The sequence below is a fragment of the Lactuca saligna genome, chromosome 2, assembly GCF_052625555.1.
Source record: "Lactuca saligna cultivar CGN05327 chromosome 2, ASM5262555v1, whole genome shotgun sequence".
NCBI lineage: Eukaryota > Viridiplantae > Streptophyta > Magnoliopsida > Asterales > Asteraceae > Lactuca > Lactuca saligna.
In genome coordinates this window covers 124,851,867-124,868,410 of record NC_136418.1, presented here as the reverse complement: position 1 = coordinate 124,868,410, position 16,544 = coordinate 124,851,867, and the positions used below count along the sequence as shown (strand labels likewise).

At 29.4% G+C, this 16,544-nt stretch overlaps 1 pseudogene across 1 annotated transcript; it reads right to left on the bottom strand.

The window, feature by feature from the left end:
* Positions 1-3,995: 3,995 nt before the first annotated feature.
* On the bottom strand, positions 3,996-8,928 carry LOC145031494 (wall-associated receptor kinase-like 1; annotated as a pseudogene). Its single transcript, XR_013676950.1, has 3 exons — positions 8,080-8,928; positions 6,390-7,160; positions 3,996-5,279 (listed from the first exon to the last, which is right to left on the bottom strand). The product of XR_013676950.1 is annotated as a wall-associated receptor kinase-like 1 (transcript).
* Positions 8,929-16,544: the final 7,616 nt, after the last annotated feature.

Here is a 16,544-nt window from a genome sequence, read left to right as displayed (position 1 = left end):
AAAATCAACATAAATAGAGAGATAAGGAGAAGATACATACCCTTCACCACATTAGGTGATGCATGAGCCTCCTTGGCTATTAGCTAAAAATCCCTGATCCTCACAAGAGGTGCATCTGCCTTTCCCTGGTAGCCATCTGTGATCCCCAAAGCCGTCAGAGCGGGAGCTGCAACTGGTCCTGCCACTACTAGACTCGGAAAATTGACCTTTTTATGGCCCATATAATTGTAATGGAGCCAAATCAAACTCGATCTTTGGGTAATGGTTGTGCAATCCCGATTAAAGTTTTCATTCTTGCCATACTTAGAACAGCATGAACCACCTCCCCTGTAAGCTCCATCATGCGTCTTGTCGCACTTGCCATAGCGGCCCCGACCCTCCTAGCCTTTAGATCTCGAATCAAAAACCTTAGGCCTCTTGCCCAAACCCTCTAAACTCTGAACCTGATTCGGCTTCCTCTTCTTCTTCATCTCCAAGTCAATCTCCTTATCTCTAGCTCGCACTATCATATCATCTAGTGTCTTGCAACTGGATCGGCTCACCAACTTCCTGATATCGCTCCTCAGCATCTCGTGATATCTCACATTCTTCTGCTCCTCGTTTGCCACATATTGCGGAACTAATAACACCCTTTCACAGAACATAGAAGTGATCTCTGCCACTGTCTTAGTCGTATGGAGAAGGCCCTGAAACTCCCTCGCCAACTGCTGGAACTCAATCACAGGCACAAACTCATCCCGCAACCTCATGACAAAATCCTCCCAAGTCATTAACTTAACCGCCTCGCCTCCTAAGTCATGCCCAACCTCCTCCCACTAGTCTCAAGCTCCGTCTTTTAGAATACAAGATGCAAGTCTTGATGGAATTATGCAACATATAAATCATATTAATTCGGAATTAATTCTCAATTAAATATTACAATTTTAACTAATCTATTATTCATATAACAAACTAGTAAATTATTTCCTTTTTCTCAAAATATCATTCTATACCATTTATAGCTATGAGGGTAACCCAAAAAGGACTTTGCTTTTAATTAGAAGAATATACAAATTTAGTTATGACCTTAGACACCTTAATCCAGCTAAAGTAACTTGCAGAATCATTATGTAACATTGTTTTGCTGATGATTCATCGACGTAATCATCCTAAGGGGAGGTAATTGTAATGCATGTAACTTAGGGCTAGATGATTTGTGTAATTATATTCATTCTATTGAATAATTTAATCCTCGAATAAGATAATTGTTAGTTGTGCGCATTAAAAGACTATAAAGACCATTTTTGACTAAGCGATAGAAATAATATTTTTGATAAAAGATTATTGATGGTAAATAATATCGGTGAGAGTTGTAGTAGTCATAATGATGACTTCGTGGGTATATATAACGCTCAAATATGACTTAGTATAAAAAAGTTATGATTGTTCGAAGTTTCGCGTTTGCCCCTATACGACAATTTTCGTCATAAATTAGAATCGAAGATAGGTTGCTTTTCAGCCTAAGCCATTTAAACGAATGTCTTAGTAATTGTAAATGTGAGAACGTGCATATAAAGAACAACTAAATTTGACTTCCTACGAGGAAGTTATGCTTTTTCAAAGTTTTTGTTTAGTAGTGTGCGATACAGAAATCAAAATATAAACAAGTTGAGTGTTAGCCAAAACAATGTAAACAAAATTTGATCTTGTAAATACCAATCCTTCAATAAAAAGATAGTCGAGAACGGATGTCGTATGAAAAAGTTGTGATTTTTATATGGACTTTAACAGTATAAGCCTATAAAAATATAACTTTAAAAATAAATTGAGAATTAACTAATAGAGTCTAAATGAAAGTTGTAGTACTTGTTGATAGCTACGTGTGGATAATAAGAACGTAAAAACGGAGCTTGTATTAGAAAGATGTGATTTAAAAAAAGAATTAAAATTTTATGCGGCGCACCTAACTTCTAGAAGAGCAACGTGGATTAGGGAAAAGGCGACACGTTGCAGCAAAGCGGAGGATTGAAGTCACTAGAGGGTGTGACGCACCTATGGATTTGACTTGGTATTCGCTAGAAAGTTTGTATGTTAATCTACAATTCTTATGTTTTAAGTGTAACTATGTTTAAGTTCAATATCGTTATTATGAACCAATAAACAAGATTTATCAGTGATCGTATGTCATAATACTAATTGATCTACTTATAAGAGTGATGTATAGGCTAGATCTAGTGGGATGTTTAAAGGTTGATTTCCAAACTATATACTTTGTTATATCAAACGGACCATACCTCCGATATGATCTTACTTGGTTATTTCTTATTTGATATATCTCGATGTATTCATTGGGATTGTTGAGGAATCCAGGAAATAGTATAAATACGAACGAATACTAAAGCAAAACAATATTTGTATTCAGGTGAGTTTATTGCTATTTTCATAAACATGATTTTAATACAAGTATTAATTAAAGTTTATATGTGAATTATATACTTATTGATTGGAATACATGTTAGATGAATATTTGATGACATAAAATGTGCGAACAAGTATGGTTCTATTTGTGTTAAGATATATATATATATATATATATATTGGGAAGGGTTATTTGGAAAACAAAAAAAACTCTAAAAATCATAAAAATGCATAAATAAATACTTAGAGATCACAAATCTTTTTTTTGAATTTTTTTATGAAAAATCGCAGCTTTTATTATAAAATCGCTAAAAAATTTTTGAAAAAAAAACAATTTTTTTTATAAAAACAAAAAATGATTTTTTTTTCAGCGATTTTATACAAAAAGCTGCGATTTTTCTATAAAAAAATTATAAAAAATAAGTTTTGTGATCTCTAAGTATTTTTTAAGGTATTTTTTTATTTTTAGGGTTTTTTGTTTTCCATAGAACCTAAACCTATATATACTAGTTTATAATTAATTAAACTTTCATAATTAAAATTTATAATTACTATTGTTTTAAATATTATTAATTAAGAGATATATCAAATTTTTAAAGTTATTATAACTTTAAATTTAACATATAATTAGAAAATGTAAATTTGAATTTTGAAATGACTTACCAAATATATGTACATGACACATGGCATAATATTATAGAGGACTTATATTAGAGTGACACTTAGCACAAGGAGATCGATTAAAACTATTTATTTATTAGAATAGGGATATATATATATATATATATATATATATATATATATTAATACCTAATACTCTATGTTAAATGTATTCACTAGTTAGGATAGTGTTTCCTAAACGATGTTGGTATTGGAAATTGATCATAAGCATTATAGTATTGCCTAGTGATAAGATAAGACTTATAAAGCATGATTAGTTTGAGTTAAGTTGAAGAGATGTTAGATTTACTCTGTACTGTAAAGATATTAGATAGGCACAAACTTTGAGATGATTATGGGTAATACAACCTTAATCTTTAACTATGGTTTCTTTGGCTAATTCTTAAAAAACCTTAATCTTTAACTATTTTGGCTAAATAATTAAAAAAAATGGTTGTTTTGTAAATTATTTTAATATTTTTTTGATCTTATTAAACTTGTTTTAACTATTAGTGTTTATTAGACAACTCTTTAAAAATTTGAAATTATGATCATCGATAAAAACTGGCCTTTCTATGTTACACTTTTTTGTTTTTTAGTGCCTTAGGATTTTATGATTATATTGTCAATTAAGAAAAGTTGAACTACAAAAAAACAAAATTCATTTATAAACCAGACTGTATAAATACAAATTTGAGAATATTTATCTTATAATAGGTTTACCAAAAGTTCCATTATATAGTCCTCCATGATCATTAAATCTACTCAAGTAGTACATATCAAATTGAGCACTAATACAATGATAATTAATAACAATTTAGAAAGAAAATGGATAGGGTTTAATTATTGTCATAAAATGTAATTATAAAGAATGGGAACTAAAGACTATAAATAGAAAATTAATATGAACCAAGCTAAACCTCTACACAAAAACCCTATAGAAAATAAGCCAAATAACTCTTATTATACAAACATAAAGATACATATACATAATATGCAATAGACTTTGACCTACAACCGAGTTATCAGGATACATTGATATTGAAATGAACTAAGCCTAATTCATCGACAAAGGTCATCATCGAATGTCAATGATGTTGATGTTGACCCAACATATATTTGTTTTACTTGCTCACCATACTTCATATGTACAAAATTATTTGGAACTGTAGAGGAAACATGCGACAATCTCATGCCTTCTAACTCGATAACAACTTCTTTCATTGTTGGCCTATTTTTTCCATTCAAATTCAAGCATCACAATGCCAGGTTTGCTATTGATAACAACTCACTCATTGAACCCTCTTTAACATTCATTTCATCCAAAATAGACAATATACGTCCTTCTTCCATGGCGACCACAAAGTGTGTAGCTAAACTTCTATTATCACCAAATCTAGTTAAGGAAATTGGTTTTTCTCTTGTCAAGAGTTCTAGTAAAACAACCCCAAAACTATAAACATCACTCTTTTCAGTAAACTGGCTTGACTGGAAGTACTCCGGATCCAAGTAACCAAATGTCCCTTTGACTAATGTAGTTAAGTGAGTTTCATCTATTGACACGAACCTTGAAGTTCCAAAGTCAGAAATTTTTGCTTTATACTTTTCATCCAAAAGTATATTAGTGGTCTTAATGTCTCTATGGTATATTGGAATGGAGCTTGATGAATGTAAGTAAGAAAGGGCTCCCGCAACCTCTCTAGCAATTTGTAGTCTCATCTTTAAAGAAGTTGCAAACTCGTTAGTTTCATCTTGAATAAATTCATACAAGGTACCATTTGAGATAAACTCAGAGACAAGTAGCGGGACCTCTGTTTCTAGGCAACAACCAAGTAGTCTGACCACATTTCTATGATTGACTTGTGAAAGAATGACCACTTCGTTAATAAACTGTTTAAGTTGGCTTTCACTAACCACCTTTGATTTCTTGATGGCTACAATCCTTCCATCAGTTAACATGCCTTTATATACTGTGCCTTGACCTCCTCGACCAAGAATTCTATTCTCATTGAAATGGTCAGTGGCCTTTTCTAATTCATTGCAGGTAAAAAGTATGGTTTTATCAAATAAATTGATAGAAGATGCTTGTTGTTTAAGAAGTAGACCACCATTGCGTTTAAAATACCTTTCTTTCCTTCTCTTTGCTTCACGTTTCTTGATTATTTTAGATAATATGTAGGTGATCACCATGAGGAAAAGTGACCCCATGCTTATGCTAACACCTAAAAGGATGTAAATATAATGCATAAACTTAGCTTAGGAAACTTAAATTGTTCGAATATTGAAGTTGATAATTATCAGTTTCCAACAAATGCTTCTTGAGAGATTACAAATCTTTAAAGACTAAACATTTTCGAAAAGTAAAACCAACAATTTGATGGTTTTTATTTCACTTGTAGGTTTGTTGCACAGTTTTATCGATATTAACTCAGAGACATTCATATTGATATAATTTATTGCTTAATAAAGATATAAAAGAAATATATAATAAATTCATAGCAGAATAATAACATAAAATATTTTCTTTACGTGCATATATATATATATATATATATATATATATATATATATATATATATATATATATATATATATATATATATATATATATATATATATATTCATGTTCATTTGAGACCATTCTAATTTTGTGAGACCAAATCTAAAAATATTTTTAAAATGCAAAATAAATAGAAAAATCTAAAATTTCTTTTTTTAAATATTAATTTGGGAACTTGAATTAACTAAAAAAAATTTAAAAAAATAAAAAAAAATCCCGTTTTTTTTTTTTTTTGAAAAATACGTGAAATATTTTAATAGAGTATTACACTGTACATACTCTAAAAAATAATTTTAAAATGCAAAATAAATGGAAAAATCTAAAAATTCTTTTTTTTTAAATATTATTTTCGGAACTTGAATTAACTAAAAAAAATAAAAAATAATAAAAAAATCCTTTTTTTTTAAAATACGTGAAATATTTTAATAGAATGTTACACTGTATATATTCTAAAAAATAATTTTAAAATGCAAAATAAATAGAAAAATCCAAAAATTCTTTTTTTAAATATTATTTTCGGAACTTGAATTTACTAAAAAAAATAAAAAAATGCGTCCAACGGTCTCATAAAATTAGGCCGTCTCACATGAACCTAACCCTATATATATATATATATATATATATATATATATATATATATATATATATATATATATATATATATATATATATATATATATATATATATATATATATATATAACATAAAAATTTTAAAAAATTAATAGTCCTCAAATAAAATTTTCTAAAAATGGCTTGAGACAATAGCTTACCTAGAATAACACCTTGTGAATTGTTGCTACGTCTGCTTTCACTTGTTCGGTCGGGATGAAGACAAGTCATGTTAGAGATTACACCCGGATCATAGTGACATTCCCCTCCATTATACATACACGCTCTACATTCTGGTTCTGCATCAACTTCTAAGTTGTTGCTCCATGAAAGTGATATTGGAACAAAAGCATATCCATCGAATACAGATTTGCTTGAAAATCTACCTTCAACAAAGGATTCCCTATCAACGAAGTAGGCAGATCCACATTTTCCATTCCCATTCTGTCTTTCCAAGCCTGTCAGATTCAAGGTAAATGACCTGAGATCATTAGAACTTAATGTAATTCGGCAACAACCTATGCCGAAGCAGTTGTTTATATCACTAACAGTGTCATTGTGACAAGTTGTTGAACAACCGGTCACAATATTCCCATTCTCCATGATGACTGCATTGCCACACCCCTCAACGACAAGCATGTTAGCTAATCCAGAAATTTTGTAGGGAGTTCTACGTAGGACAAGGTTGCTATATTGCACCTGATTCTGGCAATCTGAAATCATAGGGAGATTAACAGTCACTGTTTGACGTTCGTAGCTTATACCCAACACCTCTACATTGTTGAGTGCAGATAGATATGGTTTTGATGAGTTGCAATCAATAGTATACCAATCGCTGCTAGACCACTTTCTTCCAATCGTGAAAGGGGGTGGAATCAAGACCTCCCCACATGCATCAAACCATCCCGAATCCAAGTAAAATGGAGCTTGTGCTATTATGAATAAAATCATGGTAAGTATACACAAAAGTTGCAAACTATTGCATTTTGTTAAATGGTAGAAGGAAGAAATGAAAGGTTGGATACATCAATCAAAACCAAATGAAACTTTTTTTTAATAGGTAGAAATTTAATTCATGAATGTAATTTATAGGTTTAAAAAAGGGAATAAGGCAACTAGAAATCATAATAAAAATAATTAAGTTATACTTGTCAAATGGGCTTGTTTATCTTTAAATTTCATAGATAATTAAGTAATATAATTAAAATAAATATAAAATTAGTTTTAAAGTAATAAACAATATAATAATAAAAATAGTTTGAAATATCATAAATAGTTGATACATTCTATGTGTAATTTAGCATATAGGTAGTGTCTTAGGACTTAAAGAAAGATTTGAATAGAATATTATGGTTAAATTAGAAAAATAATGTGTTTTCGTACAAAATATTTGAATCAAACCTTAGTGGTCCATGTGGTAGTGGAGGATTCTAGTTAGATCTCGCAATTCATGTATTTATGCCATGAAAACGTATCAGTTACAAATTTGACACGATACAATTACACGATTAAAAATAAGTTTTATTTCAATTTTTAAGATGTATTTATGTCGTCTATATAATTGGTGTAATTAAAAGAAAATGAGTAAATAGAACAGAAAATAGTCATTAATAGTTTTTTCAAAAAATTTTGTAACAAAACCGCAATAAAAAACCAATATTTTACCAAAGTGAATTTTCGGTTAAACACAAGGAGATTTTTTTGCAATTTTGTCTTATTCATATAATCTTAAATAATCTTAATGTTTTAAATAATACAAATTCCAATTAAATTAGTTTACAAAAGTAACTCAAAATATTTTTTGTAATTATTGAACAAAATTGAATAGTCCAAAGCAGACCAATAGCTTACCAAAATTAGTAGCCTCTAGTGTGGGGTTGTCGCCATAAAATTGACAAGTCATGCCAGCTATCGAGCCAGGAGATGGATCACAAACTCCTCCATTACGTTCACAATTTATGCATCCTGTTGAATTACGATTGAATTCTCTAATCCACTTAAGTGATATCGGAACATTTTGGCCATAAAATATGCCACTAGAGTATGTTTCCGAATCCACCACCATCGCAGAGACACATGATTGATTTCCACTTCGCCTTTCTAAGCCTGTTAGATTCAGGGTAAACGACTCGAGATCATAAGGAATTGTAGATTGGCAACAACCGATGCCAAAGCACTTCTTCCTGTCACTAACAGTGTCACCTTGACAAGTCGTTGAACAACCAGACACAATACTCCCGTTGTGCATGATGACACCATTTCCACATCCCTCAACAACAAATATGTTATTAAGTCTGGAAAATCGATATGGACTTCCGCTTAACACAAGATTGCTATTTTGGACTGGATTCTTACAATGATCAATGTTCATGGAGCCATTAACAGTGACCGTTTGTTGATACATGTCTACACGGAGTATCTCCAAGTGGTTGAGTGCAGATAGATATGGTGTCGAGGAGTTACAATCAACAGTGTACCATTTGTTCAGAGAACAGTTTCTTCCAATCCCAAAAGGGAATGGAATCCAAACGTTCCCACATCTACGACTGCATCCTGTCTTCATGGAACTCTGAGCTTCTGTTAATTTCGTTGTTAACGAAATCAAGATGAACAAATGCAAAAGTTGAAACTTCTGCATTTTGTTAAGAGTTATTCAAGGCTTAAAATATAAGGAGGAATAATCAAAACGAAATGATTTTCTTTGTGGGAATGTGCTGCCGGATTTGACTATTTAATGGAGAAATTTAATTGATGGTCGACCTTGGGTCAAAGGAAACAACTTTTGTTTATGTTTGCAAGTTGACCGAGGAGCTTTCACTTACAAGAGGACCATTAGACTATAACTTAAGTTTATTAATAAAAACTTTTTAGTGTATATCTTGCTCACACCTCACGGAGATAATGTATGGGGGGTGTTTTCAAAAATAGACATAAAAATGGATTTTTCCAGCTATAGACATGTATTTCGCGGAGGTAGCTCCGCGGAGCTCCGTGGAATGGAACGTGAGGTTTTTTTTTTTTTTTTTTCACATCGATTCTTCAGGGTTTATATTAATTTTCCAACTAATTATTTTCAAGTAAAGATTATAATTGTATGATAATATTTTCTTAAAAATAATTAGTTTGGGAAATAAATATAAACCCCGAAGAATCGATATGAAAAAAAAAAAAAAAAAACAAAAACAAAAACAAAAAAAAAAAAACAAACTAGAGATCCATTCCTCAGAGGTAGCTCCGCGGAATGGATCTTTAGTGTTTTTTTTTATACGTTGATTTATTTACCGTTTTGCCATTCCGCGGAGCTACAGTGGATTCCGCGGAATGCATGTCTATATCCGAAAAAATCCATTTTTATATCTATTTTTTGAAAACACCCCCCATTTTTTGACTATTTATGGTATTTTCTCGATAATGTATCATAAATAAAAATCTGAGGCTTTACCGCTTTAGGACTATAAAATCTTTGAAGCCCATTCTCACAATCAGGCAAAATTACCAACCGCCTTTCTCCCTTTGGCTTTCCCACGTACATTACGATTCACGATTTAGTATTCACAATTTCAAGATAAAGAATCATATTACATATCATACTTTAGTATTCATAGCTTCAAGATAAGGAATCATAATGCATATAGGGTCACTTGCCATTTATGTTTCTCATTTCTCCTGATTTGGAATTTTGATGCAAGTTTTTTTTAACTTTCTTTCTACTTTACAGTATGAATGTTTGTTAAAGGGGTAATTAAAAAAAATCCTTATAGAAATACTATTTATTTTAAAATAATTTTTAGATGTGTTAAATGGAACTTATTTTAGTTTTGTTTTATTATTTTATTTATGATTTATGATATGTTATCATAGATATTCAGGTTACCATAAAATAAGATTGGTAAGAAAATCTTTAAATTTGTAATTTTTAGGTTTGAGGTATATGGATTTTTTTTCATATATTATATGTATTCATACAGAAATAAATATTTATTTGATAAAAAGTATTTAGTTAAACATTGTATTTACTTATTTTTTAAAATACTATTTTTATATGTGTTTTTTTTTTCTGTTTTTAGAACTTAAACTTTATATATATATATATATATATATATATATATATATATATATATATATATATATATATATATATATATATATATATATAAGTTTAAGTATATTATAAAAAATATAAATACTTAATTTTATATTTTTAGAAATATAAATACATATTTTTATGTTTTTTAGATGAAAATAAATTATTTTTTTACGTCTTTAGATTTAAAATACTTTTTTTCGAAACATAATTACCTAATTTTATGTTATTGAAAAGTAAAACAAATTTCATTGTACTTCTTTAGAAGTATATACGTTTTTAGAAGTAAAAATAATTATTTATACATGTAAAAAGTATAATTATGCTTTAAAAAATAATATGTTAGCAATTAAAAATGCCACTGAGCATAAGATAATATTATTTTTCTTCAATAGTAAGAAAGAACTATATTAAACGAAAGCTATTGAGAAGCGATGAGTATACGAAGCATTCCTTTTTAGGGTCACGACAATTATTTCACTTTGCATTTTTATCCTTTGTAGTTCTTGTTTTGATTCAGTCATATATGGAAATTTCACCCGACTCGGTGGGGAACCCGGTTGACCCGTCCCAATCGGAAACGGTTATTCACCTCTAAAACGGGTATCGGGTACGAGGCCAGGGATCCTCATTATATATGCTAAAACTAGGGATGGGACCGAGGCCGGGTATAACAATCCCCAACCCGTCCCGCCTCCGCTTTGATTACTTTATATATATATATATATATATATATATATATATATATATATATATATATATATATATATATATATATATATATATATATTTGAATTAAGTCCACTAAAATGAATTGATCTATACTAGACGTCAGAGAAAGAGCTCGTATATCAAATTATGTTCCCAATTCCAAGAATTCGTCAATGGTCACTTCTTTCGACAATCTGTATACTAAATCGTCACTTTTCATTTTGATGCTTGTTAAAATTTATGATTGATATAACAGAATCTTATTATGACATCTGGTTTTGATTGCTTATTAAACTTGATTTTTTTTGTAAGTTAGTTTATTATGTTGATAGACTGGAGATAGGTTGGGGATGGACAGGGGATGGGCTGGGGAAAAGCCCAAAATAAAAAGGGGAAGGGATTTGATTCCCAGCATCCGTCAGGGGTGAGGATGGAGATGGGGATGAGGTTAGACACTCGGGGATGGGGACACTACCCATTTCCATCCTTAGTGATAGACGATACACTAAGGCTATAAGTAGTTAAGAATTGAGCCTTGCTTGCCAAACACCACACTGCCTCGCTGCTTGCTTGAGTAGCGGATAGAGAAAGTAAGAAAAAATGTTCCGATTGATTATTTGTGTTTATTTTATTTATTTATTTATTTATTATTTTTTTTTTTGGTCCCAAAATCACACCTATTAAATTTGCACATTATCGTTCCCTAACTTTTTTATCTTCAAAAATACTCAAAAAGTTTGTCATAATATATTAAACATGCTATCACTCAATAGTTAGTGGTATGGAGTGATCATCTCATATGAGAGGTCTAGGGTTCAAGTCTCGGTGGAGACATAGGTGGTTATATAGAAGTAGATTAGATTATAATCCACGTTAAACGTGGGGAACATAAATTAAATACATATCACATTAATAGGTGGTTTTGTTTTAGGTTGAATTTAAAAAAAAAATGTTAGTTAGATTCATTTTTTGAGTTTTTGAACCAAACTTATTAGATAAAATTATTTAATATTTATATCAGAGCAATTTGGTTTTTTAATATACTAATTTTTAACATAAATGATTTATGTGATCTTTGTTTTATCACAACATAATGCGACTTCTTGATTAAAACATGTTGTGTAGTAGCATTATGAATTGATTTTGTTCAGTGTACCAACCTTCATGGAAGCTCATATGGCTCTTTTCCTATTGGTCTTGTAAAACCAAAAGCAACAATAAATTGTTACATGTACCAGCAACATTAAATTTTGCAAAGAAAGTCGATAAACATTACAAATAAAGTGAATTTTCATAACCATAAACATCAAATCCAAACATTGTCATTTGTCGATTTCAAAGTTTTTTTTTCTTTATAAAAATTAAAATATGATTTTTCAGGCTACACCCAATCACATATACATATCTTCCGATCAAATAAATTATTACAAAAAAACATGTTATGAACAAAAATATAATATTAGTATCGTAATTTGCTAAAGGTTAACACTAATAAATAATAATGAACTTTCACAAATCTTGAATTTTGGTCACTACATCCAACTAACAAATGAAATTCAGTTTAGATGATTTATTCAAAAAGTGCATCCATGACTTCTTGGAGCTGAATTTTGAGAAATGTTAAGACCTACTGAGAGAAAAGGTTGGGGGACCACGACCCAACTCGCCGAGTTGGATGAACAACTCGTTGAGCCCCCTTGGTCTAAATCCATTAAGTCGCTTCCAATCGAGTTTAATGCTTCCAAACCATAGATCTGATCCCCTAGGACTAAGTTACCATGTAAAGTTGCTAACTTTACATTCATGCATGGTGTCATCAAGCTAGAAACACCAAAACTAAGTTATATAAGAGGTCTGGGGCATGGGGGAAGGGCCAAGGCTGAATAAAGCTGACAACTTTAATCCCCATAAGTTCATGAGTGCCTAGATCTGAAGTCACAGCTTCATGATACACTCAAATCCCGAAAATGACTTCAATATGGCCCAAAAGTGACGACATACTACCCTAAATGAAGATCTAAGTAATATAAAGCCAAGGTATCAAGTTTATACCTCAAATGAGTCAGAAATGCAGCTCAAACTCCGGATCTACTATCTTCCTGTTGAATCCCCAAGCTTCTCCTTCCTTTTCAAGCTTCAAAATCACAAAGAACACACAACAATGGATTAAAAACATTCAAAGTGGATTAGGGTTTCGTGGCTAGGGTTTGGGGTGATGGAGGCCGCAAATGAGGCCTACCTTTAGAGGTTAAGGTGTTTAAATAAGGTGCAAAACCCTGAAAATAAGGGTTTCATTCTGGCAGTCCTCTCAACTCGTCGAGTAGAGTTCAAGTCCCGTGTCCAAATTGCATCCCTACTCGACTAGTTTGGGGCCTCCAACTCGTCGATTCCCTTTGCAAAAATGAATAATTTGATTTAAATTACATACCAGGATCCATGCATCACAGTATAATTTTGTTTATGTAACTAAATGAATGAAACTAATATACTTAAAGTAGATTGATTAATTTTTTTATGACCTTTTAACAAGAACACAGTAATAACAAATAATAAGAACATAGTAAATGCAAGAAATTGAAGAAGAATAAGGATAACAGAGTAAAGTAAGAGCTTGGAAAAAAAAGAATCGGAGAAGAAGATTGCTCAAGAAGAACACTGTACATCATATGACTCAATCCAAAATTGTAAAAATAACCACTTCAGTGTAATCGTATATATATATATATATATATATATATATATATATATATATATATATATATATATATATATATATATATATATATATATATATATATATATTGTGTTTTTGAATAAGGAAATCATTATCTTCTAAAAATAATTGGGATCCTAAGATATCATCTTGGAGATTTTCGGCTATTCATCTAGAAAAAAAAAAAAAGATGTCATCTATATTAATTCAAAACTTCAAATTAATTGACTTTTTTATTTAATCAATTTTAAAATTCAAACAGTTATCTCAAATTGATTCATTTTATATGGGATATACTGAGAAATAATTTATGAATAATATTGACTTTAATTTTGACTCTTAAATATTTTGCTGATTTAATGGGATTTGATTACATTTTATAGGTTAATAACTTAATTATTGGTATGCTTAATAAATAAAAAATAAAATATAAACGGGTTTGAATTTGGGAATAAAAAACTATAAATAAGGGAGTTAAATTATAAACAATATTACTTAAAGAAACTAATATCATGTATATAAATAGAATGATATTTTTCAATTGATAAAATAATTACCGAATTTAAAGCTTCTATAATAATTACAGATTCTATAATTAAATGTAATTGTGTTTGAATTTTATTTTGGGAAGATGGTGTCAACAATTTGATCTAATGATGGAAAATATATGATTAAAACACAATCAATAGTCCTGATTGCTTTATTGGTGAATTAATGTTTTTTTTAATAATATTTAAAGATTAATTAGTTTGCTATTTCAAAATAAAAAAAAAAACTAAATAATTAAAGTCAACACTTTGAGTACCCTCTCTAAGTCAACACTTTGAGTACCCTATCATGGCTAACTTAATAATTGCATTAACAGGCCCACAAAAATTTGGCATTATTTATTGATTGTTGGAAAGATATATGCTTTGCTTTGACATTATTGCAACGAATGTGTGGATATATATATTAAATAGAAGTAAAAATTTAATTATATAATAAAATAATATATCATTATTTTAGAAGACACATCGTATAAAATAAATTAATAAGTTGTAAGTAAAAAAAAACTTATGAAAATTGAAATTCATTGATTGATTTGTAAGTAACAAAAACTTATGAAAATTGAGGACATGTCATATAAAATAAATTAATAAGCTGAAATCATATAATATTATAGGTTAATAAAAAAATATGAGAAGTCATGTATTAATATAAATGTAAATTAAGTGTAACACATGTAATATAAAATAAGAATTTTACAGTTATCCATGTTTTTTAAGTGATATTGTATTGATGTACTTCGAACGTTTGATATTATATTCATTTTCTTCGATCTTTTATTTTCCAAATATAATTTTCTTTATCTTCTCTTCTCTCTGGCTTGCAAGTAGTACATGTTATTGTTGTTTTCTGCATAAGAGATAATAGGATAGGATATAAAATATATAATTAGGTAAATAATATGTTTATATAATATTGAATAAATAAACGTACATTTGTAAGCATCTAATCCGGAAGAATATTGATTTCCAACGAAGAATTTGGCAATTTATCTAATTTTTTATGTTAATACATGTGTATGTTATTAAAACATAATAAAAAATTATGAAAAAAATATCTTTGTAAATCGAAGTATTAACATTTGTAGTGGCTGTAGATAGATGTGTTGATGTATTACCGAAATTAATATTAATTGTAGTATCTAAGTAGAAAGAATTTAATTTTCTAGACTTTTTAAAAGGAAACGAATGCATTGTATGTCTGCAAATTTAACATATAACTCGAATTAGTTTATAAATTAAGATGCCTAACAGATAACAATAGTTTATAAATTAAGATGCCTAATAGATAAAAATAAGTATTTCATAATGTTTATATGTAGAACAAATGTCTTTTTTTTTTTCACATATCAACAGAAGAAATTATAGAGAACTAACATATAAACCTACATTATCCTAATATGTAATATCTAATTCCAATATTTTTTTATAAAAGTTTGTAATATGGCCCATTAATTATCGGATATATACATGTTTAGATTTTTTTATACAATTAAAAAATATACATATTAAATCAGGATGTGTTTAGTTATGTTTAACTTATGTTTATAAAAAAAATACCAATTAAGTAAAAATAATCGGATGATTAAAAAAGTGTAAAGCTAAATTTATGAAGATTGTTGATATTTGATATGTTGTAAATAATATGATTATTAATAGTTAAGAATGTAAAAAATTAAACGTGTTCCTAAATAAATTTGCATTGACAAACATAACCTATATTGTATAAAATAATTCTGAGTGGATAATTTAGTTCCTTCACGACATTTCTATAGCCATATAGGGATAAATTTCAGGTTTTAACATTTGGCTAATGATTTGAATATGGAAATATATGTAAATTTTATTCGTTTTGGGGCATATTTTCTAAGTTTAGGGGCTAAAGCAAAACTTCAGAGTATATGTAGACACCTAACGATTGTAATGCACAGTTTTTTCATGTGCTAACCTGCGAGGGCTCTGTTGCCACCATGGAAATTTTGGAAGAACAACGATATACATAAAAAGTGCCCCAAAACAAATAAAGTTTCAAGAAAATATAAAGAAGGGGGACGAGGATTGAATCATTACATTGACAGATTGCTTGCTTCTTGATATTCTATCTTGTTTACCCTCCACAAAATACGGCATTACAACAGGTACACTCTCCAAGCCATGAAAATATCTTTGGAAATTGGTACCTACTCTCATTTTTAAACATTGAGATGTTCCTCTAAGTCAAAGTTCATTGCATTCGGGTGTTTCCCCTAGAGTACATTGC